The following is a 26,826-nucleotide window of genomic DNA, read 5'->3' as shown; positions in this document are numbered from 1 at the left end:
ATGTAAAACAGTTACCCCACCTACAAAACATTAACAACATTGCATGTAACATAGGAATATATATTTAATTTACCCTAACAAAAATAAACTAAACCCACAAAAGCTAACCCACCCCCTCCCTAACCCCAACCAATGTCCATAAGAGAAAAATTCCGTAACGCCCAAACAAGTTCCCACCCACCCACCCAAACAAGAATTAAAAAGGGGGCAGAACAAGATGACAGGGACTAAGGTGTGGGGCGGGACTCAAGGAGGACACGCATCTGGTCCTCTAAACGGCGGTGTCTAAGGGCGGTGTCTAAGGGCGCGGCAGTTGCAGCCACAGTGGGGGGGCACCGGAGATGGCACTACGGTGGCGGCGGGTAGCCGCCAGACGGTGGCGCCGTACCGCTGGAGGGCGGTGGCTGGGGCCCGGGGCACTAAAGGAGGCTTGAAGAATTGCTGCCGCAGTCAACTCCTCCTCCTCGGCTAAGACTACCAGCCGCCGGTATTCCCGCTGGATTGCCTCCAGCTTCCGGCGCCGTGCCTTGGCAGCCAACTCCTTACGATTTTTTTTCGGAGTAGCTGCGTATCAAAAAGAAAAAAACAAGACAATTGCAAAATATATTCTTAGAAATACAGTAAGACAAGTTAATTATTTATACACATAGTGGCATGGTAGAGTAGCACTATAAAGCACAGTAGTACACAGCATTTTAAATCTCGCCCGTCCTTCTTCCTTCCACCCGTCTTTCACTTTTTAGTTGAACAGTGCACCAGGTGCTCTTCTCCATAAAACTTTCAAAGCGGAGTTGAAATCAGATAGATGAGGCCATTGGTTACTCAATACTCCCGCTCCTATGCCAATTAAAGGGATTTCAAGTCTTCTAGTTCACTCTTCAAACGTCCCCAACAACTCATACTTACTTACGACATCGGATGGCGGGCGGACTTTGTCCGCCCGCCATCCTCATGCTAAAAAGGGTGGGGGTCCCGTGGGGACAATTAATTAGGATGATGCACCCGGCACAGTGGTGGGCGCATCCTGTTTTTTTTACATTCTGGTTGGCGTTGCCGAAAGCAATGCTAAAAATACATGTTGTGCTGCTTTTCCAAGCACAACATGATGGGCCCCGCACGGAGCCTGTCATGTTATGCTTTGAAAGGCATGGGGGGTACCATAGCATAGGTAGGTACCCTCCATGGGGGCCCCCAAGCATACTCTGCAATGTCTGCATGCCTTTCCGTGGCGGACGGCAATGCCACCATGCAAAGGCATTCCAAAATGCAGATTATATGGCTGGCGGTGTGTTCAGAGAGACACCACCGCCATATTGAACCCTTTTCCGCCTGGTCGACATGTGGGGGGTCTGAATATTTTCTACAGGGATGGCGGGAGGTTTGCTCCTGCGGTGTCGGCAGTGAATACCGCCGGCCCGGCGGGGGTAATATGCCCGCCATCCTAATGGGGCCCCAAGTCGCAACTGTACAGTATACATATACATACAGTACACCCTTGCAGTGAGTGTGCTGTCAAGTTCAACAATAGTTAAGGATTATGAATCTAACTTACCACCGCCAGCCACTGGTGCTGCCACTCCCCCTACCGCTCCGTTGCTATCTGCAGCAACTGCCGCATCCTCGCCCTCCGCGTCGACTTCGCTGACCCCGGCAATGGTGGTCGGTAGTGCGCCTAGAAAACATTACACATTTATTAGGCGTCATATACACCTCCCCCCTATTGATCAGTAGCAAGGTTGAAAAATGAGTTAATACTAACATACATCACTAGTACAAATCAGGTAGTAGTAGAGTAGACACTAATAGTTATATATGATCATTGTAGCCTTTGCTTAATTAGCCCTAGCCATGCTACCATTTTACCTTTGTGTCTTTTATTTTTGCACATGTGACGTTACCTTGCAGCTTCTTGTATAAGACACCTTTGAGCCCACATGACCTGCCTCACACTGCTACTATCTAGTCTACGCACTGCGTACAAGCGGTCAACAAAAACATTAACAAGCCACTTTTTTAGGAAGTACTGGTGTACTGTTAGTCCATATTGCTTATCCATAAATGCTACACTTTTTGGCACGGCTGAGAAATGCTTGCAAGTTGCAATATACTAACGCACACCATTTCATTTTTCGCATTACAGACGGAAGATTCCCTTCTACGAACCAGAGCTTTGCAGAGCTTCTGAATGATGCAACAACTACCAGTACTAGGTTCTTCTAAGGTGAGGGGTCCCTTCACTCACATCTTCATTTATAAATTTATATAAACTAAATTGCTATGGGATGGTGGTGCTGCCTTCCACCACTGTTCAGTTATCATGATTTAATTCCCAACTATATAATTGTAAAAATGTATATTGTTTTAATGTTATTGATTTTCCGGTTGGTGCTGCATTTTATAATAAAACAATGTACAGAGCTTCTCAATTCAAAATAAACATTTTGAACTTACATAGACTTGGTGGTATTTGGTGTGAGCTAACTTACACGAGTGAGCAAATTAAAGTAAGGGTGTGCATGTGCATTGCTTCCACGACTGAGAGGTTGGGTGTGTTATGTTCTGGGTTGTCTACTTGTTGGGTATCTTGGGGGGAGGGTTCAGAGACCTAATAGTTATGACAAGACAGTACTATAGTCGAGCAGTGGAATTGTGGTGGATGCTGAATTTCTGATTGAGGTGTGTGAGGAAGGTCCAACCTACCATCACCAACATCCTATTTTCTGGTGCAAATGTATGTGTATGTGCAAGATCCCTACAACAGTAGTAGTATGTCCTATAGGCTATCATATCAAAATAGTAATACATCTGGTTGGGGTTTTGTTGCTGTGAATTGTCAAAGCCTCAAGATTAACAAAGACTCAAGATCAATAAGAGTAGAAGTAGTACAAGACGACGACCCAACGGATTGGACTCAATGGCTCGAGCTACTGGTGAATATGAGTTTTATATTACAACCTTTCACAAAGAGTGGCACTGGCCAACTGGGCAAGACTCGCTACTACAGTACAGACAGACTGATAGTATGTAGTAGTAGTAGTACTGAGAGTCATCATAGCGGAGGCAGGGATAAGATTTTTGAAACCGTACAGATCAAAGGATAATTGGTGGTAAAAAAATAGCATTTGGAAACAAACAATAGTTCGTGAAAAATATGGGGCAGTAAAAGTTATGGAATAAGAAATATTATTAAAAACAAGAAGACTTACTGGGGCCAGCAGAGGAGCCCTCATTGGTGTCCTCCTGGTGCTGTTCGGACTGTTGTCCCGCCGAACCCCCACTCCCTGTCTGTCTGCCCCTGGGTGCTGATGAACAGGAAAGATATAAGAAAGAGACAAACATTGATGGATGGTGTCAAACAAATACAATATTTTTCAACAACTGGCAAAAAACACTTATGTAAACAACAATTGCAATAACTAAATTGACCGATCTCATCTGGTCAACAAGTAATACCGGGGGATTCGCAGTTCGACTACTTAAGTTACTATTTATCAACAGTAATCCAGTCTTCCATTCTGATTCCAGAATACTAAGTTACAACTAAGCCTAAGTACGACGTACCACCCAACCTAGCCCACCTATTCCAGGCATGCCAATTGTACATTAAGTATGCATTTCCACTTTATTCCTCAACAATGCATATGGTCAAATCATGGAGGACACATGACTACATTTTTGTATACACCAAATTTTGGGTTGATTGATTGATGCTGATGTTCGGCTAGTGCTAAGCCTACCACCACTCATTGAACAAACTAGAAAAGGTTCTAATAAAGACTGCCGTACTAGCAGCACGTCACGTAACTGAGGGCGCATCACGCATACCACTAACAAATTAGAAGCTCATACAAAGTACCTAAACCTAAGTATCAATCCGCCCCTATCTATTAGTGACAGGACAAAGTAAGGAGTGGACTAGAGTCACTGTAGCATTACGTAACTTAATTTCTCTAAAATAAACTCATAAAGAATCACGCTAAGCAAGCGCAAACGCAAAGTTGCAAACAAGTAAGATTAGTAGTAGCGCAGAAGAGCACCTGTGTCATAATCACAGAAGACTTTTAAACGTAATTAACCTGGAATGTAAGCAGCAACATTCTAGCTGGTTGGAAGAAAAAAAGATATTCGCAATATATAACACAGAGCAGAAGAACAGACACAAAGTTGTAATAATTAAATAGGTACTCACCAAGCCCCGGGACCTCCACTCCTAGCAGGTCCAGCAGGTCCTGCTCACGGTCCAGGATATCGGACCACCGGTGCGTCAGCTGCGCCTGGGTGCGCCGGACCCCAGAGAAGCGCGACACTGCCCGGCGCACCTTCCACCCACCGCTGCTGACGCTCCCGGAGGCCGTACCCGGACCCAGGCCTGCCACCTGCTGCCAGGGTTGAGGGGAGGTGGTGCTGCACAAAGAAAATTAGTGCAGCCAACTCCACCTCCCCAAATAAGGCCCTTGCCTGCACCCCTTGTGGCCGCCGCCTTCCGCAAGGAAGGCGGTCGCTGCTCTGGCTGCGACGACGACCAGCCCTACCGGTAGACATAGTTCTGGGGACGGGGCGGGAAAGGAAAGGTAAAAAAAATAAAGGAGTAAAGGAAATAAATAGCAGGCAATAGAAAGTAGAAAAAGTAGCTAAAAAACAAAAAAAAAGTAGACAAAAACCAAAAATATAGAAGCAGGAAAATAGTTAGAGAAATAATAAATAAGAAAGATCAAGAAAAAGTTTTTGTGGAGATTCTTAGCATTTTCGCGATAATTTGCAAAAGGTAGCAAATTCCGCCCACCCCTAGCGTGGATAACCTGGACTTTCCAGGAATCAGCGATATTCCATTGCTGGCTGTTGGACCTGTCAGCCCTAGGGTGGTCTCCCCTTCTATTTTTGTATCGTGCCTCATTTTTTCCACCCTCATTTTTATGTTGGACTAGGTCTCCGGGCGCCTTTTCATTGCCAATCAGTGTTAAGGTGCAGGTGCTCCCTTCTCCCAAGATGTCTGCCACAAGACCCCTGCTACTGCAGGGTGGTCGTTTTTCATAGTAGCACCCTAGCTGCCAGGAGCTGGCTGGGACACACAACAATGTTGCGACACCAGCCTGCCTTTTTGTCCCATAGGTAGAGTGGGGAAGCTCCTGGAAGATGCTGGAACCTTCTAGAAGGGAGGTGGGGTTTTACTTTTGCCGCCTTGGCTAGAGGTCACCTGACCTAGGGCTACTTAAGAGTCGGAGGGAAACTTTTGTAGGGAGTTGGCCATTGGGGTGAAGCAGAGCTGGAAGATTCCACCAGGAGTATAGGCGGTAGGGCCTAGCCAGGGACTTATGCCTCTGAGAGTGACAGGATTTAGGTACTGCCTCTTAAGTGAGTGAGGTGCCCTGTGAATCCCACTGATCTTGCCCAGTAGTAGGAGGACCCAGAGACTCTCTGCCAGCCTGACTAGGAAGGATCTAGTCGCCCTCTCCATTCCTACCCCCAGTAACAGAACCCCTTAAGGGCGCCAGATACATCTGCGCCACAAGACTTCATCTGTCAACTGAGAACTGAAACCTAACTGTAAGAACTGAGACTGCATGACAAGAGCGAGCTGTAAGCCTTGAATGCCAGAGCTGAGACTGCGTGTCCAAGCTGACCTATCAAACTAAATGCTAAGCCGATTGCCAAGCCACCGGGGATCGACCAGGTACTAGCGCTGTGACCCCCGTGCTCCCTGCCCTGGTCTGGGACCCCCGGCAGCGTGCTCCGCTGAGCACCATATCCCCATCCTTAATTTGAGCCCCCCCCTGCGACGACGAAGCCAGCGCACTCACCGCCACGGCCTGGAGGCCTGGAGAAGTGCCCTGCTGTGCCGTGAGGCCCTGGAGAAGTGCCCTGCTGTGTCGCGAGGCCCAGGAGAAGCCCGGGGCCCCGTCGCTGCCGTGTGAGGAGGTGCGCAAGGTCGGGCCGAGTTCCCCCATCGTCGTGAGGACGGACGCCTGCTGACGCCGAGACGGAGGTAAGCCCGGAGGCCGGGATCCACCCCTGGTGCAACCCTGCTGGTCTGGAAACCACACCGCACTTGGCCCGGGTTGTCCCCTCCGTGGGAGTCCCCTACCCTGCCTGCGCGACGGAGAGACCCCGCCGAGGGATCCGTTCCGTGCCCCCCTTTAGTGAGACTGAGTGCGGTGCCTTGTGAACTGCACCGGAGCGTAGATACTCGCTCCTCGAGTCCTGTTGCACTCCCCCCCGGAAGCCTCTTCCGAAGGACTGACTAACATTGTTCACGAGAGGCGCTTTCACTTCACCGGCTCCGCTGCAACGGCCTCGGAGTCCAGTACGAGTAGTACGTTATGTTATATGCTCTGCTCGAAAGTATTCACATGCCGATGATCACGAATAGCGTGTTATGTTATATGCTCTGCTCGAAAGTATTCACATGCCGATGATCACGAGTAGCGTGTTATGTTATATGCTCTGCTCGAAAGTATTTACATGCCGATGATCACGAGTAGCGTGTTATGTTATATGCTCTGCTTGAAAGTACTTACATGCTAAGGATCACGAGTAGCGTGGTATGTTATATGCTCTGCTCGAAAGTATTTATATGCTAATGATCGCGAGTAGCGCGTGGTGGTATATGCCCTGCTCAAATGTATTCACAGGTAAATGATTGCGCGTAGCGCTTGGTTATATGCTTTGCTTCACAGGATTAGGGGCCATCGATTACGAGGAGCGCTCAGTTCTACAGGCTCCATGTTAATGTACCCGATGTCACCCATTACGAATATCGTGCTGTGTTAGACGGCCTGTTCAGGGAAAGGCCTCACTTCGCGCGCACAGCGATATAATCACCCGCACTTAGCCAACTGCCGTGGGTATCTGAATGAGGTCAGGCACTGCATATATATCGCCAAGATTGCAGTATTTACTGATTGATGGTATTATGATGCATGTATCGCCTTGTTATTTCCTGAACTGCAACTGACCAGCTATACTTGGATAAACTTGAAGTATTTGCATAATTTAAACGGTGTGACGTCACTTATTGTGTGTGTCCCTAGTCCATGAGGAGTGTGTGGTGTATGGTTGCTTAACACATAGCCCTCTGGTTGCCCGACCGGCCCGCGCCACGTTACCGCCCTTAGGGCCTGGTGACCCCAGGTTCCTACATTGTCGGCCAGCGGTGGGATCCTTGGGACCTGTGACCATACAGCACCCTTCCGTGAGGCGAAGGGCGCCACAATTAAACGCCTATTGTGTTCCAAAGCTCTAAAAACATTGATTGCTGCATTGTTAGTTCCACTGTCCAGGTTGAGAGTGCAAGAAGCCTGGTGAGCCGTTAACTGTTGCCTATACCCTAGGAATTTTTCTCCTTAGTGTCTAGGTCCCCACCTGCTAGAATGGAATTCCGGTTGGCTGACCTCGAGGGGTACACTGTGAAGCAACTAAGGGAGTTCGGGCAGGGGATGGGGGTGCCTGGGATGCGGAAGGCCAAAGGACCGGAACTCCGCACCGCCATTAGGGCATGGGTAGAAGCCCACCCAGAAGGGAGAGGGGATGAGGGGCAGGAGGCGCCAGATGCACCTCAGGAGGAGAGCGCCCAGGAGGTGGTTGACCTCTTGAACGTGGATATGTCTGAAAATGTGCCCCCAGGGAGACGTTCTGTGGCCAGTAGTAGGACAGGGTCTAGTAGGAGCGCGTCTCCAAAGGAGTATGAGGACAGAAGGGAGGAGAGGCAGTTAAAATGGGAGCTGGCCAAACTGGAACATGAAAGAGAGAGGGAAAGAGAGAATAAGAAATGGGCAATGGAGGAGAAGAAGCTGGCGCACGAGCTTCAGTTAAAGGAGCTGGAGCTACGCGCCCTCCAATTGAACGCGTCTAACAAAGACAATGGTGGCAGCATACCCAGGGAACCTCAAGAACCAAAATTCTACCTACCCAAAGAAGTCATAGCCAATTATACATTAGGGGATGACATCATGAAGTGGTTGGAGGCATACGAGGTAGCCTTAACGGCCCATGGGGTACCCGAGAGTAACTGGGGAGGTGGTCTCTACCGGTATATACCTCCCACTGTTAGGGACACCCTGTTATATTTGGCCAAGGCGGATCAGGTTAAGTACGCCCCCATGAAAGAGGCCTTGTTAAAGAACTTTGGCCTGAACCCCGAGAAGTATAGGCAGAAGTTTCGTGGCAGCCATAAGCTGTCCACCCAGACATGGGTAGATTTTTTTGATTACGCGAGGAAGGCACTAGATGGTTGGGTGCGTGGCAGCGAGGTGCAGGACTACCAAGGGTTGTACGATCTTTTTTTAAGGGAGCACCTCTTGGATAAGAGCTTTCCGGAGCTGCGCCAACATCTGGTGGACCGCAAGCTGAAGGATCCTCGAGAGCTTGCGGAGGAGGCAGATATTTGGGTGAGCACCCGGGTGTCTCACAAGGGCCCCGGGGGAGATGGCTCGAAAGGCGGACAGGATTTCCCCCAGAAGAAAGAGGGGGGAGATAAAAAGGTGGAGTTCTCGAAAGGTCCCCAAAATAAGTTTGGGAAGGGAGTAGGAACCCCACCCCCGTCCAATTCCACAAGACCCACTTACCCTGACAGGAGTCAGCAGCCAAGGATTGTGCGGTGCTACGAGTGTGGGGAGATTGGACACTACAGAGGAGATCCCAAGTGTCGCAAGCGACCACCAGCCCCATTGGGCGGGAAAAGTCCCGGGGTGAGAAGTATAGCGCTTGGGTTGGAGCTGCCCTTAGATAGGGAAGGGGAGTGGACAGGCCTGACGCTGGTTTCACTCGGGGATAGAGAAGTGGTCCCCGTAGTGTCCCTGCCCCCGAACACTGCTAAATATCAGCAGAGGGTGAGAATTAATGGGGAGGAGGTGGAAGCTCTGAGGGACACAGGGGCCAGCATGACCACTGTCGTGCGGCGGCTGGTGTCCCCAGACCAAGTAGTCCCCGAGGAGTTCCATCCGGCCGTATTGGCTGACGGCAGTTTGAGTCACTATCCAGTGGCTCGTGTTCCATTCGAGTGGGGAGGAGTCAAAGGCCTACTGCGAGTTGCTGTGAGCCCTGCCTTGCCTGTGGGGTGTTTGCTAGGGAACGACCTGGAGCACACCAAATGGAAGGACGTCGAGTTTCACGCTCACACTGAGATGCTGGGATTACCAGGGTGGACTTGCGTGAGCATGCGGTCCATGGCTGCCCGGCATGGAACTCACCCGGAGTTGGAGCCTGGAATCATGGCCCAACCCAAACCCAAACGTGGGAAGAAGAAGGTGGTGGAAGACATGCCCCGTGAGTCGGATGGGGAGGCCGCAGAGGTGCCCCCGGAGTACGCGGAGGTAGATGTCGTTCCTGTGGAGGACTTACCGACCCTTGCTGACTGGCAAGTGGAAGGAGGGCCTACCCGGGAGGAATTTTGTCAAGCACAAAGGACGTGCCCCACTCTTGAGGGTATGCGGCGGCAGGCCGAAGCTCAAGTGGCCAGTCAGGAACTGGGAGGTTATCATGTGTATTGGGAGGATGGTCTCCTATACAGTGAGCCCAGGGTGCCGGTACATGGATCTTCGAGGGCCATAGTGGTCCCCCAATGTTACCGGGCCTTCCTGCTGGAGTTAGCGCACGAGATACCCTTAGCTGGACACCTGGGCCAGGACAAAACCTTTGCACGGTTAGTCCCCCATTTTTATTGGCCCAGGATGAGGATTGCCTCAGACACCTTTTGCAAGACCTGCAAGTCTTGTCAGGCTAGTGGCAAGACTGGGACTAAGTTGAAGGTCCCGTTGGAACCGCTCCCCGTGGTCGGGACCCCTTTTGAGAGGGTCGGTATCGATATTGTTGGGCCATTGGACCCTCCGACCGCAGCGGGACACCGGTTCATCTTGGTTTTGGTGGACCACGCCACAAGGTACCCAGAGGCTATTCCTCTGAGGACCATCACTGCACCGGTGGTGGCACGGGCACTGTGGGGAATTTTTACCCGAGTGGGATTCCCGAAGGTCGTGGTGTCGGACAGGGGCACAAATTTCATGTCGGCCTACATGCAGGCCATGTGGAAGGAGTGTGGAGTGACCTACCGGTTCTTTACTCCTTACCACCCCCAGACTAACGGACTTGTAGAGCGCTTCAATAAGACATTGAAGGGGATGATCCGAAGCCTTCCAGAGGGCTTGAGGCGTAAGTGGGACGTCCTCCTCCCCTGCTTGTTATTCTCCTATCGGGAGGTACTGCAGAAGGGAGTCGGGTTCAGCCCGTTTGAATTGCTCTATGGCCATCCCATTAGGGGTCCCCTCAGTTTAGTGAAAGAGGGGTGGGAGAAGACTTCACAAAAGCTTCCCCGTGACATTGTCAGCTACATGCTGGCGTTCCGCAGCCAGATGGCCAAGCTGTGGAAGGCAGCCACAGAGAACCTGGAGGCTAGCCAGACCGTGATGAAGGAGTGGTATGACCGCAACGCTCGGACGGTCGAGTTAGACGTTGGACAGAAGGTGTGGGTTATGGAACCTGGGGAGCTTTGTGCCCTCCAGGACCGGTGGACTGGCCCGTTCGACATTGTGGAGAGGCGAGGCCAGACCACATATGTTGTGGATGTAAAAACCCCCGTCAGCCCCTCAAGGTGCTCCACGTCAACCGCCTGAAGCCGCACCATGAGCGATCGGAGCTTGCTCTCCTTATGGTGACGGATGGGAGCGAAGAGGAAGAGAGTGAAGCTCTTCCTGACCTTCTTGCGGTACAAGAGAAGGATGGTTCGGTGGAAGGTGTAGTCCTCTCCCCATCCTTGACCCCAGAGCAGCAGAGGGACTGTCGCCATGTCCTGGGACAGTTCGCCTCGTTGTTCTCACTCACGCCTGGAATCACTCATTGGTGTACCCATGATGTGGACACAGGGGACAGCCCCCCGGTGAAGAACAAGTCTTACCGGCTCTCCGACCGAGTGAAGGATAGCATCCAGCGTGAGGTGGCAAAGATGCTGGAGCTGGGGGTGATAGAACCTTCCAGCAGCCCGTGGGCTAGTCCAGTGGTGTTGGTGCCGAAAGCGGCCCCACCGGGTACGACGCCAGAACTTAGGTTCTGTGTGGACTACCGGGGGTTGAACTCTGTCACGAAGACAGATGCTCACCCCATCCCACGTGCAGATGAGCTGGTTGACCGGCTGGGAGCAGCCCGGTACCTCAGCACCATTGACCTGACGTCCGTATATTGGCAGATTGCCATGGCCGACGGAGCACGGGAGAAGACAGCGTTCTCCACCCCAGAGGGCCACTACCAATTTCGAGTAATGCCCTTTGGGCTCAAAAATGCTCCGGCCACATTCCAGCGGTTAGTGAATCAGGTACTATCTGGCCTGGAGTCCTTCTCAGCAGCCTACTTGGATGACATAGCTGTCTTCAGTAGCAGCTGGGAGGACCATCTGCAACACCTCCAGGAGGTATTGCAGGCGCTGCAACGCGCTGGCTTAACCATTAAAGCCAGCAAGTGCCAGATTGGACAGGGATCTGTCGTGTACCTGGGACACCTGATGGGCGGAGGTAAGGTGAAACCCCTCCAAGCCAAAATTTAAACCATCTTGGCTTGGGAGCCCCCCAAGACCCAAACAGAGGTCCGAGCTTTCCACGGCCTCACTGGGTATTACCGCCGGTTCGTCAAGGGATATGGTACCATCGTGACCCCCTTGACGGAGTTGACCTCAAAGAAACAACCTCGCAAGGTCATATGGACAGCTGCATGCCAAGAAGCCTTTAATACGCTGAAAAATGCGATGTGTACCGCTCCAGTACTAGCAACACCCGATTTCAGCAAGGAATTTATTGTACAGACAGACGCCTCAGAGCACAGCATAGGCGCGGTGCTCTCGCAACTCAACACCGAGGGCCAAGACCAACCTGTGGCCTTCATATCTCGAAGACTCCTCCCTCGGGAACGGCGATGGAGCACCATTGAGAGAGAAGCCTTCGCGGTGGTATGGGCTCTGAAGAAGTTGAGGCCATACCTCTTTGGCACTCACTTCCTTATCCAGACCGACCACCGCCCCCTTCGCTGGCTCATGCAGATGAGAGGCGAAAACCCCAAGTTGTTGAGGTGGTCCATTTCCCTACAGGGGATGGACTTTCGGGTGGAACATCGGCCCGGAGTTGACCACGCCAATGCTGACGGTCTCTCCAGGTTTTTCCGCCTTAGTGAAGAGAACTCCCTAGAGGTTGGGTAGCTCTCCCCTCTTTCGGCTGGGGGGGACGCTTGTTGGACCTGTCAGCCCTAGGGTGGTCTCCCCTTCTATTTTTGTATCGTGCCTCATTTTTTCCACCCTCATTTTTATGTTGGACTAGGTCTCCGGGCGCCTTTTCATTGCCAATCAGTGTTAAGGTGCAGGTGCTCCCTTCTCCCAAGATGGCTGCCACAGACCCCTGCTACTGCAGGGTGGTCGTTTTTCATAGTAGCACCCTAGCTGCCAGGAGCTGGCTGGGACCCACAACAATGTTGCGACACCAGCCCGCCTTTTTGTCCCATAGGTAGAGTGGGGAAGCTCCTGGAAGATGCTAAAACCTTCTAGAAGGGAGGTGGGGTTTTACTTTTGCCGCCTTGGCTAGAGGTCACCTGACCTAGGGCTACTTAAGAGTGGGAGGGAAACTTTTGTAGGGGGTTGGCCATTGGGGTGAAGCAGAGCTGGAAGAATCCACCAGGAGTGTAGGCGGTAGGGCCTAGCCAGGGACTTATGCCTCTGAGAGTGACAGGATTTAGGTACTGCCTCTTAAGTGAGTGAGGTGCCCTGTGAATCCCACTGATCTTGCCCATTAGTAGGAGGACCCAGAGACTCTCTGCCAGCCTGACTAGGAAGGATCTAGTCGTCCTCTCCATTCCTACCCCCTGTAACAGAACCCCTTAAGGGCGCCAGATACATCTGTGCCACAAGACTTCATCTGTCAACTGAGAACTGAAACCTAACTGTAAGAACTGAGACTGCATGACAAGAGCGAGCTGTAAGCCTTGAATGCCAGAGCTGAGACTGCGTGTCCAAGCTGACCTATCAAACTAAATGCTAAGCCGATTGCCAAGCCACCGGGGATCGACCAGGTACTAGCGCTGTGACCCCCGCGCTCCCTGCCCTGGTCTGGGACCCCCGGCAGTGTGCTCCGCTGAGCACCATATCCCCATCCTTAACTTGAGCCCCCCCTGCGACGACGAAGCCAGCGCACTCACCGCCGCGGCCTGGAGGCCTGGAGAAGTGCCCTGCTGTGCCGTGAGGCCCTGGAGAAGTGCCCTGCTGTGTCTCGAGGCCCAGGAGAAGCCCGGGGCCCCGTCGCTGCCGTGTGAGGAGGTGCGCAAGGTCGGGCCGAGTTCCCCCATCGTCGTGAGGACGGACGCCTGCCGACGCCGAGACGGAGGTAAGCCCGGAGGCCGGGATCCACCCCTGGTGCGACCCTGCTGGTCTGGAAACCACACCGCACTTGGCCCGGGTTGTCCCCTCCGTGGGAGTCCCCTACCCTGCCTGCGCGACGGAGAGACCCCGCCGAGGGATCCGTTCCGTGCCCCCCTTTAGTGAGACTGAGTGCGGTGCCTTGTGAACTGCACCGGAGCGTAGACACTTGCTCCTCGAGTCCTGTTGCACTCCCCCCCGGAAGCCTCTTCCGAAGGACTGACTAACATTGTTCACGAGAGGCGCTTTCACTTCACCGGCTCCGCTGCAACGGCCTCGGAGTCCAGTACGAGTAGTACGTTATGTTATATGCTCTGCTCGAAAGCATTCACATGCCGATGATCACGAGTAGCGTGTTATGTTATATGCTCTGCTCGAAAGTATTCACATGCCGATGATCACGAGTAGCGTGTTATGTTATATGCTCTGCTCGAAAGTATTTACATGCCGATGATCACGAGTAGCGTGTTATGTTATAAGCTCTGCTTGAAAGTACTTACATGCTAAGGATCACGAGTAGCGTGGTATGTTATATGCTCTGCTCGAAAGTATTTATATGCTAATGATCGCGAGTAGCGCGTGGTGGTATATGCCCTGCTCAAATGTATTCACAGGTAAATGATTGCGCGTAGCGCATGGTTATATGCTTTGCTTCACAGGATTAGGGGCCATCGATTACGAGGAGCGCTCAGTTCTACAGGCTCCATGTTAATGTACCCGATGTCACCCATTACGAGTATCGTGCTGTGTTAGACGGCCTGTTCAGGGAAAGGCCTCACTTCGCGCGCACAGCGCTATAATCACCCGCACTTAGCCATCGGGCGTGGGTACATGAATGAGGTTAGACACTGCATATATATCGCCAAGATTGCAGTATTTACTGATTGATGGTATTATGATGCATGTATCGCCTTGTTATTTCCTGAACTGTAACTGACCAGCTATACCTGGATAAACTTGAAGTATTTGCATAATTTCAACGGTGTGGCGTCACTTATTGTGCGTGTCCCTAGTCCATGAGGAGTGTGTGGTGTATGGTTGCTTAACACATAGCCCTCTGGTTGCCCGACCGGCCCGCGCCACGTTACCGCCCTTAGGGCCTGGTGACCCCAGGTTCCTACACTGGCAAAAACAGGGCTGCAAGAGCATAGGGTCTATCTTTGATCTAGAAGGGCTTGTGCCATGTCTGAGGCCCATACAGGATTATGATTTTCCCGCTGCTTTTTTTATTTATAATGCCAAATAACACACTGGGTCACGGGACTCGACGTTGGTTACATCACATGCAAAGTGGTCAGCGCGTAAGGAAGACAAACATTGCCCCATATCTGAGCTGTACGAATTGCTCATCACCACTCTGAGTGGTCAGTGCACAAAAGTGCAGGTTTTGATGGAAATGTAGCTGCGGAGGCCAACATAAGCCAAGGAATGGGAACGTACCCTGTATTGCGCACACCACACTGTGCACAGTGTAGCGGGGGCTGGAACCCCCTACAAGATTTGCTCTCATTGTTGTCACACACCTGTGCAACTACATGTCTGGTATAACAGCCAGCCAGATTGCTGCTGTCAGGGATGCACGATGACTGGTACCCTCGTGCACTTACTCTGGCATTGTCCAAAATTGTAGAGATATTGGGGTGAGTCCTTAGATAACATAGATACAGCGTGCGACATAGCAATGCCCGGCGCACCGGAGTACACTCTCCTTGACCTCTCACAACCGAAGACCTTCTCACTAACATCCCTCAGGGCTAGGCAAATAGTCACAGCTTTGCTGGCGGACAGGCCGGTTATCCTAGCGCAGTGGGGGACAATGGCAGTTCCAGGGCTCCTGTTCTGGTTACAATGTCTAAGGAACCTATTAGCTCTTGAGCGCCTGTCTCGGGCTGCAGAAGGAAGGGTGAGAGAGTTTGTCCACTCCGTGTTTCCCCTTTGTGACTTCATTGTCGAGAGATATGAGGGAAGTCACATGCCCAAAGTACTTGCAGGTCTGACGCATATCAATGATGGGGCAATCATCCTCCGCCGGTCACACAGTGGAGTGACGAGGGGGCTCCCTTACACACATATTGTGTATGCTTACTCTCATCTAGGTAGGCTGAAACTATTGTGGAAGGTGGGGTTGTGGGAGGGTTATTGGGGGAGGGGTGTCTTTTCTCCCTTTTTCATGATTGTTCCACTTCTCTGTTTTACATGGTTATTCTTTGGAAAATGGAAGACACTCCTAGTGGCTTCTTTGCTCTTCCGGTATGCGTCCGGCCTCCGTGTGGTGGCTTAAACGCTATGTAAATGCACACAATGCGTGCACGTCCGACATCCGGATGTAGCCAGCAAGCTGGGTTGCCAACATTAGCCTGCCTTCCTATAAAAATAGGTAACCCTCAAATGGAGTCAGCCGTCATTGTGCAAACCTATCTTCACATTGTATTATTGTGCAGTGAAGAGAGTATTGGCCTGAATGTCCATCATTGGCATATAAATTCCAGGATGTGAGATCCTCATCGCAAACACGACTATATATCCCCCACGCATTTAAAGGCACATGGCTGGACACACTCCCCAATACGGTATCAGCATCAGGCCAGTAGCAGCCTCTTAGCGTGAAGAAACCCATTGAAAGCTATGAAACATGCCGCATACACATTACAGTAAGCATATTGACATTAGCGGGTCCTTAGCATGCAGATTCTGTTCGCATGTATGCTGCATGATTACATTAGCTGCCCCTTAGCGAGCAGATTTTGATTGCTTTTCATTAAACTGTATGCATACACATTACAGTAAGCATATTGACATTAGCGGGCCCTTAGCGTGCTGATTCTGATCGCATGGATGCTGCATGATTACATTAGCTGCCCCTTAGCGTGCAGATTATGATCGCTTTTCATGAAAACGGGCCGCATACCCATTACAGTATCAGGCAGAGTACAGGATCAGCAGTTTCTTGTCGCATTGTAAAAAAATTGTCTCTGACACACAGGGAGTGATCTATGCCTGCTTCCTGTCTCCATGTGTGTGGCATTCACTTTCACTTTCTCTTTTGAGCACATTGTGTTGGATTTGAATGAGTGAGGAGGTGTTTTTGGCATTGTGCTGGTGGAGAGTGTAGTTTGGAGTGTTGCTGTGTTGCTGTGTCCTGTCTAACGTGCTTTTTGGATTTTTTCACATTTAATTTACTTTCTACTGTCTACTGTCCTCAGTCTTGTTGTGTTTTGTGTGGGTTTTTTTACTATTGTCCTACTTGGGTTTTCGGTTTAGTATTCTGGGGTCGAGAACTGGGGTGTGTGGAGATGCTGGGGGGATGGGCAGGTCAGGGCGGATATCTGAGGAGGCATTGGGGGACTTCCTGTGGCTGGTGCGGTGCTACCTGCCTCTGATGCTGGAGAGGGGAGGGCGCATCCTCCAGGGGTGTAGTGTTGCGGTGTGCAAGTTGCGGTGGGAGCGGGTGTGGGTGCAGATGTTACGCTGCTTTAAGGTGTCCCGGACCGTGTGGCAGTGGAAGCACCGCTGGCAGGATATGTTGGCGCGGGAGGCGGACCTGCTTGTTTACACCGGTGTCCTGCCTGGCATCCAGGGTTGTAAGTACCAATTCCCTTGTTGTCCACAACTAATGTTACGTACATATATGAGTGATGTGTGTGAGAAGAAGATAAGGGGGCATATGTATCAAAAACCGCATTTGCGATTCGCAAATAGCGATTTTTAGAGAATCGCTATTTGAGAATTGCAAAACGTGAGGTATGTAAAAAATTTGCACATATTTACCAAATTCTGATTATTCCTTAATTGAGATTACTAAATTGCAAAATTGCAATTAAGGAATACCTTCCCATTCATGCCTAAGGGCCAGGAGGCCCATGGGAATGAATGGGAAGTCATTCTCAAATTGTGATTCCCAATTTGCTAATCGCAAAATCTGAATAATTTCTAAGGTGCAAGGGTGTCATGATGACGTCCTGATGCACCCCTGAAATGAGCATGTGTGCGCATATGGCGCACATACATGCCATAAGGGCATGAATGTGCGCCACATGGCACCTAGAAAAATGCAAAAAAGTGCTTTTTTATAAGAATTCGCAACATACCACCAACTTGAAGTTGCTGGTAATTTACAATTTCTTAAGGAGAAGTCACACGACTTGGGTGCTTGTTACATAGCATTTAAGGAATCGCAATTTGCGATTCCTTAAATGCTTACGCCAAATTAATGAAACCCAAAAATAGCGAGTCATCATTAGTGCGATGCGAAAAAGGCTCATACATCCAGTTTTGAGATTTTGTATTCGCAAATGCTGTTTTCTTGCGAATCGCAGCGTTTGCGAATACAAAATCACGTGATACATATGCCCCAAGATGTTTTAATGCAGTTCCAAGACCGTGATACTGTAACAACGTGGTTAATGCAATGCGACTTGCGATAAATACTTGCGCATGATGTTCTTGACCTTGGATTTGCATGACACACTCTTCCCACTACAGAGTGTGCAACAGTACGGAAGGTGTTGGAATAGTCTAGAAAAATACACATTATTGATGTGTGCCATGCAGTGCAAGGTGGAGTGATGAATGGCGTTGCAATGACCACGTAGAGTAACTGTGCCACTGGCAATACCACATAGGAATGGACATTCCCGGTGTCAAACATCCCAAAACACACATGCCTAATGTGAGCGAATACTCAGCAGGAAGGGTTGCAGGGGCATGGCGGTATTTGCATGTTGAAGTATATCAAGGAGTGTGTCTGTCGAAGAGCAATGTTCAGAGTTAGTGCTTGGAGATGGGGAGCAATGTTGCCTGTCAGAGGTGTAGCGGAAGTGTGCCACAGGCCATATCTACAAGGTAGGAAAAGGAGCAGACTCACAATCAGGTCCCTCTGGGGCGGGGAACATGGCATAGGCCAGCTGGTTGGATCGTTGGGTCCTTTGATGTGCCATGGAAATAGAGTTGGATGTTAAGGTATGTTTACCCAGTTTTGTGGATGGCTGTGTGATCCTGGGTGCACATCTTGAATGTGACTCTAGCTTTGATGTGGAGACAGTGGAGTGTGCGCAGGTGGTGGGAGGTGTGACAGGATCCTGGCAGTGTGATGATCAGTCCTGTGGTTGCATTTGAGATGTCCTGCAGCTTGCGGTTGTGGTTCACGTTAAATATGTCATGGACTGTGTTGCCATAGTAGGGTGAGCTATTGCACAGGGCATGAGTGAGTATCTATGTGTGTCTGAGTAGGAGTCATTTGAGGGTCTGACATAGGAGGCAGAGTGTGTGAAAGCACAATGATGAGACCGGATAGATCTTGCAATTATCTTGGACATTGGAGTCCATGATGGATTACATGTCACATGCTTGGGCCGTGTTGGAGTGTGGGTCCCCCATGCCGTGTGAGGAGCCTGTGTAATTACATGTGTGGAGGCTTTGGTGCATGATGGGTACTTTTTGTGTGTTTTTGCACACTTGTATGCAGCTCTTTGACATTCATCTAGGAAGCTCTGCCATGGATTTGCAATACTTTTGTTTGCTCTAGTTGTGTGGGCTGGATGTGTCGAGGAGGAGTTGGCAGTCATATGCCTATGATACAATGTTCAGTCCATAGCTAATCACGATTGTGGCGTGCGGAGACATGTAGATGTGAAAGATTGTAGGGCTGAAAGAGGATCTCTGGGGGACTCCACGGCTGTTTGTTGGAGGCTCCAAGACAACAGAGGGGTGTCTGCCCCACACGTATGTACATTGAGGAAGGAGCGGATCCAGTTGAGGGCCTTGTCTTGGATCCCTTTCTTGTGGAGTCTGCATATTGGTGGCCTTTGTGAGACAGTGCTGAAAACCGCTGCGATTGGTCAAGGATGATGAGTAAAATGGTTTATTGGCGCTCCGTGTGGATGAGGTGCCTTGATATTGGGTGAAACAACTCAGATGTGCATCTCGGCCACCAGTGATGTTTTGGCTGTGCAGCCTCTGCTTCCACATGTTTGTGTGTGGATGCCATTCAAAGTAGGCCCAGTCATGTTGCCAACATGAAGTCCACACCACAGGGATGTTGCATTGTTTGTCACTGTAACAATTCATATGGTGAATATGCCACGTTTGCTGGGGTTTTACATATAACAACACATATTTGCGTTTGTCCTCTCACAGATGGACGCCAACCGATCACCCAGGGGGACATTGACCATTTCCGGGACCCACACGCCACTGGTGAGTGGTGACAAGAAATATTGGCATGTTGCGTGGTCATGAGTGTCTGTGCCAAATACAGCACGTTGTTGATTAGCAGCATGGATGTGTATCGCATGTCAATTGCCTATGATGTGCAGAGGTATTCAGCCTTTCCGTACTGTGTCTAATATGGTATTGTAAAGGAGTACAATGCATCTCATTTAGGGGGAACCACCTTTACAACGCAACTTTTACAACGCTATGCTATTACAACGCATTTTTTAAAACGCAAAAACTTTTACAACGCATGCTTTTACAACGCGTGCCATTATATGGTAAGTACTGTTACAACGCATATACCTTTACAACGCATTATGTGAAAATGCCTTTACAACGCATTCATTTACAATGCATGGCTTTACAACGCAAGATGTTATATGGTAAGTACTTTTACAACGCATATACTATTACAACGCATTTTTTTTTCTTTGTGTTTCCATTTAAATAAATATTTATCTTGTTTAATTATTTTTAAAAAAGCATTTGTAATTTGACAAAAGTTATTTGTTTTTCAAAATATTAATACTAGAGTATTTTGTCTAGTAGAAATGTTTGGATGTATAGTAGTTAAATTTATACTTGAGTAATTTAATTATTTATAATAAAGCAATATTAATTTTTAAAAAGTGAGTAGTTAATTAAAATATTAAGGCTTGAGTATTTTGTCTAGTAGTAATGTTTGGTTGGATAGCAGTTAAATTAATACTTGAGTATTTTAATATTTATACTTGGCCATTTAGTTTAGTAGGAATGTTTTGTTGGATAGTTAAAAAACTAAAAGATTTTTAAAATATTAAAAGATGATACTTAATAATTACCAAATTTAAGAGTTGAGTATTTTTCTAAATTGAATGTGTTTTTAAAAAAAAATAATGGAGTATTTAATATTATAATTTAAATAAATATGAGTGAGTACCTAATTTAAAATACTAGAGTATTTTTATCACATATGAAAAGACTAGAGTATTTATAAGTACAAAAGACAGTGCCCTTTTTTAAAGTAATGGAAGAGTATTTTTGGTTTAATTATTATAAAAATAATATAATTTTATTTTTAAAATAAAAAAAAATAATATAAAAATTAAAAGAGTAATATATTTACAAATTTATCATTAATAAAGTTTTAAAATTAGAAAAAACATTTATAACTTACTTTTTGTAATAAATTCCCACGCTTTTCCATTGTAGTCTATGAGCGTCTTTGTCCTTTATTTATTTTGGCAGCCTTAGAATATACAACCCGCGGAACAAGAAAAGAAGGTACAGAAAGTGAAGTAAGAGAAAGTTTTGAAGGGAAAAGAAAATAGAGTCAAGGTAAGGAACATATTTAGTTAATTTACATTTATTTAATTACAATATTGGTGTTTAGAAAAATTAATTTAAAATAATGATAGTAAACAATTTTTGATTTCACATTTTTATTTGTTTTAAAAATCATGAAAAAAATAAGCATATTTTTAATAAATTTTTCAAAGTAACTTTGATTTTTATTACAAAATATATATATTTTATTTACAGATATTAACATTTATTTACAGTAGAATTAAAAAAAGTAGTCCGCCATAAATTGAGATGCACGCGATGACGTAAGGACGTGAGCGTCGACGTAATGCGCCATTTTGCAGAGCATCGGAGGAGGAAGCAGCAGGAAGCTGATCTGCGTCCAGGTAGGAAATGTTTTCAGTTGATATTATAGATTAAACATTTAAAAGGGATACATATATAGTAAGGAAAGAATAAGGGGAGGTTGCTGGAAAACTAATAGATGTCTTAAATGTTGTTAAACATGTCCACATTAATGTCATTAATACATGACTATGTCGGGTCGCTTAAAGTAAGTTAGTTATTTAAAAAAAGTATGTAACTCTTACAAAATTAAAAGTTACTGTTCAGACAGTTGATTTGTTTATTTACGAAGTAAAATACGTATTGTCGAACTTCATTTCTAAGTTCAAAAATTGTGCGTACTTGTAAATTTTGTAAATGAAAAACTGAAATACAAATGATGATTCAGCTGCAAAGTGCATTTCGGAATATGGTTTGATTTGTATATTATACATCTGTTTGAAATTTGGTGATTGGTTTTGACGGGATTTAAATTGGATTTTTTCGGTAATTTGAAAAATGGAGTTCCGATAATGGAAAGTGGTTCAAATTCGATGGAACAGTTAATTTGTACTAATTGGTTTATTTTGGTGGAAATGAAGATTTGTATTAAATAAAAAAAAAAACCCGATTTGTTTGTTTGAAAAAATTTGTAGAAAAAAAAAATTTGTATGCCAATTGAATTTTAAAAATTACTATAATTTAAAGCAAAGCAGGAAAGTAAGTACATTCATTGTTTTAAAAAGAAAGAATGTTAGATAGATTTTCCAGGTAGTCTATAGCCACACACAACGAAAACTGTTGCAGAATTGCCAATAGTCTCTCAGACATTTCCCTTGTTTTGACTGTTACTCGTGGGTTTAGACTACCTGCGAGTGTTTGTGCTATTCTCATTTCTTGGAAACTTTGCTCCTTCTTCAAAGTTTCCAAAAATGAGTAGAAGTTAGGATGTGGTTTTCCAATTGTATGATTGAAGGAGTTATGCCACCCCTCAATGGCATTGTTTGTTTTGGCCTCTCCCTCTAAACAACTCGTGTAGCAGTTCCACCACTCCACATGGAATCGTGGCTTCCTCCTGCGACCCGATCTGCTTAGGTGTCCAATCCATGTGTCCTCAAAATAATTTAGAATGGGTGCCAATTTATCCTCGTTACTCGTATAATAAACAGATTCTATAATTGCAGTGTAGTACTCGTCCACACTATCGGGAGGAACAAAACAAAGTGCAGTTAATTTTTTAAGTTCAAACTGTAGTTTGCTATCCCGAGAATATTCTGCAACTAGGGATGTTTTCTGTAGTTTACTCCAAAATGCCTGCGAAAAATGGAAGAAACATCCGTGAATTTGGGTATCCGTGTACGTTTTGGTGATCACATTGATCATGCTCAATTCGAAATCAATAATTATTTTTCGAGGACTTGCAGATGTTTTGCTTTTAATCACTGATAAAAGTTCAGTGTATGTTGCAGAAGTCTTATCAGGTAGCAAACTATACACTAAGGGAATTACACTATTGTTAATTTTAGCATGTATAGTGTAAATTTGAGTGAAAGGATGGGGTGTACTTTTAAACGTCCCATCCATCATCCAAATTTCACTACTTTCTAACTTAGCAAGGTTACGTGGGGTACTAAAAATTAGAATACGTTTCTGAGGGTTTTCGTTGTCATGCAGAAGGAAAGGTTCATCAGAAAAAGAAATAGAAAGATCATGAGGTATTCTAATGTCAGAGAATGTATGTGGTGTAGACAATTGAATATTACTTGCCTGCTTTTGTCTCTGAATAATTCTTCTCAAATTGGGTATTATAGGCATGTTACTAGCAACATGACTGGGGACATGCTGTGCAACCTCCCTTAAAATTGATCCTGTAGAATCATTGGAGGTGCTTGCAATTGCTTTCATCTCATTTATTGTCTCTCTGATTTCTACATCCATTGCAGAGGCAGAGTGGTTATGTTCAGTGGTTTTCACAACCAAATTATCAACAGTAACCGCTCTGCCACTGCAATGGGTAGTGTAGTATTGCACGCACCTCCAATGATTTCTAGTTAAACTTATTCTTTCCTTACTATATATGTATCCACCATGGTTTAACAAATTTTTGCCCTTCCTGGATTTAAGGTAGTTGGCTGGTCCAAGGCTAGACATTATCTGAAAAAAGGAGAAAAGTTAAAAAAATTAGCATGATATAATTTACGATTTTTTGACAACATAACTTTTACTCTATCCATTATTTTGCCTACTGATGCACCTTCATGGAGTAAAAATAGTAAATTGTTACCCCTACACTATCCAACACTTTCCCTACTGATGCACCTTCCTGGAGTTAGAATAGGAAATTGATACCCCTACACTATCCAACACTTTCCCTAGTGATGCACCTTCCTGGAGTTAGAATAGTAAATAGATACCCCTGCACTATCCAACACTTTCCCTACTGCTGCACCTTCCTGGAGTTAGAATAGTAAATTGATACCCCTACACTATCCAACACTTTCCCTACTGATTCACCTTCCTGGAGTTAGAATAGTAAATTGATACCCCTACACTATCCAACACTTTCCCTACTGATGCACCTTCCTGGAGTTAGAATAGTAAATTGATACCCCTACACTATCCAACACTTTCCCTACTGCTGCACCTTCCTGGAGTTAGAATAGTAAATTGATACCCCTACACTATCCAACATTTTCCCTACTGATGCACCTTCCTGGAGTTAGAATAGTAAATTGATACCCCTACACTATCCAACACTTTCCCTACTGATGCACCTTCCTGGAGTTAGAATAGTAAATTGATACCCCTACACTATCCAACACTTTCCCTACTGATGCACCTTCCTGGAGTTAGAATAGTAAATTGATACCCCTACACTATCCAACATTTTCCCTACTGATGCACCTTCCTGGAGTTAGAATAGTAAATCGATACCCCTACACTATCCAACACTTTCCCTACTGCTGCATCTTCCTGGAGTTAGAATAGTAAATTGATACCCCTACACTATCCAACACTTTCCCTACTGCAGCACCTTCCTGGAGTTAGAATAGTAAATTGATACCCCTACACTATCCAACACTTTCCCTACTGATGCACCTTCCTGGAGTTAGAATAGTAAATTGATACTCCTACACTCTCCAACACTTTCCCTACTGATGCACCTTCCTGGAGTTAGAATAGTAAATTGATACCCCTACACTATCCAACATTTTCCCTACTGATGCACCTTCCTGGAGTTAGAATAGTAAATTGATACCCCTACACTATCCAACACTTTCCCTACTGCAGCACCTTCCTGGAGTTAGAATAGTAAATTGATACCCCTACACTATCCAACACTTTCCCTACTGATGCACCTTCCTGGAGTTAGAATAGTAAATTGATACCCCTACACTCTCCAACACTTTCCCTACTGATGCACCTTCCTGGAGTTAGAATAGTACATTGATACCCCTACACTATCCAACACTTTCCCTACTGCTGCACCTTCCTGGAGTTAGAATAGTAAATTGATACCCCTACACTATCCAACACTTTCCCTACTGATGCACCTTCCTGGAGTTAGAATAGTAAATTGATACCCCTACACTATCCAACATTTTCCCTACTGATGCACCTTCCTGGAGTTAGAATAGTAAATTGATACCCCTACACTCTCCAACACTTTCCCTACTGATGCACCTTCCTGGAGTTAGAATAGTACATTGATACCCCTACACTATCCAACACTTTCCCTACTGCTGCACCTTCCTGGAGTTAGAATAGTAAATTGATACCCCTACACTATCCAACACTTTCCCTACTGATGCACCTTCCTGGAGTTAGGATAGTAAATTGATACCCCTACACTATCCAACACTTTCCCTACTGATGCACCTTCATGGAGTTAGAATAGTAAATTGATACCCCTACACTATCCAACACTTTCCCTACTGCTGCACCTTCCTGGATTTTGAATAGTTAATTGTTACCTCTAAAGCATGGTACATTTAAAAATCTGCTGCACCTTACAATGTTGCTTGAAATTACCTTTTTCTTTTGAAATTGCTTTTCTTGCTGACTCTTGTTCAGTGGTATTGGTGTGTAGGCTTGTGTAGACACTTACAAGGTGATTTGTTGTGGAATCGATAAATAAATGTCTGGAAAAGTGAAAAAAGAAAAAAATTTGGAAACAGAACGATGTTGAGAAATGTGTATTTTAAAAATTTCCTTAAAAAATCGCACATGTGATATAAGTTGCAGCACATAACAATTTCCGTAATGCTAAACCATCCTTTAGACATAAAATATAATTCTGAAATGGGGAAATGTAATCATAACTGCATTGATTTTTTTTTGAAAACTTTAGCAATGTCATAGTTATTGTAGTATTTTTAAGGTTAAGAATCCGTGCTGAAAATAAATACCTTGTTTCGTAGAACTCGCTTTTCTGGATGAGGTGGCTGAAGATGATTTCCTTTGTTGGCTCAAGATTTTCGTTGTGATTTAAAGTTGTTTTCTTTGGGAAAAAAAAAGAGGAAAAAAAAATAATTAACGGTGGTTACAAATGTTGAAACTGAGTATCTTTAAAATTATACTGACATACAATATAACTAGTACTGCATGACACTGTCCTAATCAATGCACCTTACTGCTGTAGAAATAGAGATATGTATACCTACACTACACTGAAATATCCCTAATGTTGCTCCTTCCTAGAGTAGAAATAGTATATTGTTTCTCTAAACTATCCATTAGTTTTCAAATTTGGTCCGTTAGAGGAGGAATAATTGCAAAAGGAAGGATTAATAATGTATAGTACTAAAAAAATGGAAAAGGTTACATACCTTTTCCAGTGGTTTTTTTGTTATCGTCCCTTTAACCTTATGCTTGTAGGAGGTTGAAATTTTTTGGGAGAAAAGATGTTCTCTGGTGGAAAAAAAAACAAAAATAATTGTTCCTTTGTCAACGTTGGTTAGAAAAAAAAAAAAAAAAACACACTTTGTTAATATGAAAAAGGAGTATGAGTAACAATTGGTGAGAGTAAACATACTAGACATTTGATGCATTTTTCAACTAAAACATAACAGGTAATTTCGAAACTGTTACTAAATTAGTAAAATGCAGAACATTCATGGACTTAGAATACAAATATTTGCCCTAGTAATATGAAACGCTGTTGCAGATGTGGTAACTAACTGAAGTCTTATTAGAAATTGTTACTCCAGCATCATGGTAATTTTTCGTTTACTATGTGGTGAGATTGAGTAATAAAAAAAAAACACCTTTGCCAAACATGACTTTAGAAAATTTATAAAAATAAATTTAATAAGTAAAACCATTATACATAAATAACATTTACCTGAACAATTGAGTTTGACAATCGTTAACGTGGTGAGGATGCCAAAATAGGTGCAGCTAATGAGGAATGTCAAAATCTTCCGATTTTCTGGTTGTGGAAAATAAAAAACTTCTTTTAATTTTGAGTTTAATTTTGTTGATAATATATTGAAACATTAGATTTGTAAAGTTTTTATTATTAATTAAAATTATATTTTTTGTGGGTTATGAAAATATATTTTTATAAAAACTAACGTTTAGAAATATATTAATAACTTACTAGTAGTTGTTCTGCTGTTATGCTT

The 26,826-nt window shown here is 45.9% G+C and overlaps 1 long non-coding RNA gene across 1 annotated transcript in view; it reads right to left on the bottom strand.

Annotated features, from left to right (window-relative positions):
• Positions 1-209: 209 nt before the first annotated feature.
• LOC146859542 (uncharacterized) overlaps positions 210-26,826 on the bottom strand; it is a 43,602-nt gene continuing 16,985 nt past the window's right edge. The window contains exons 2-4 of the long non-coding RNA XR_014980140.1: positions 3,207-3,302; positions 1,553-1,672; positions 210-564 (exon numbers count right to left, since the gene is read on the bottom strand). This is a non-coding gene — a long non-coding RNA (uncharacterized LOC146859542). The remainder of the gene's footprint in view (positions 565-1,552; positions 1,673-3,206; positions 3,303-26,826) is intronic.

The sequence above is a fragment of the Triturus cristatus genome, chromosome 3_2 (genome assembly GCF_964204655.1).
Source record: "Triturus cristatus chromosome 3_2, aTriCri1.1, whole genome shotgun sequence".
Lineage (NCBI taxonomy): Eukaryota > Metazoa > Chordata > Amphibia > Caudata > Salamandridae > Triturus > Triturus cristatus.
Note: the sequence above shows the minus strand (reverse complement) of the source record. Positions and strands in the feature narration are given on the sequence as shown.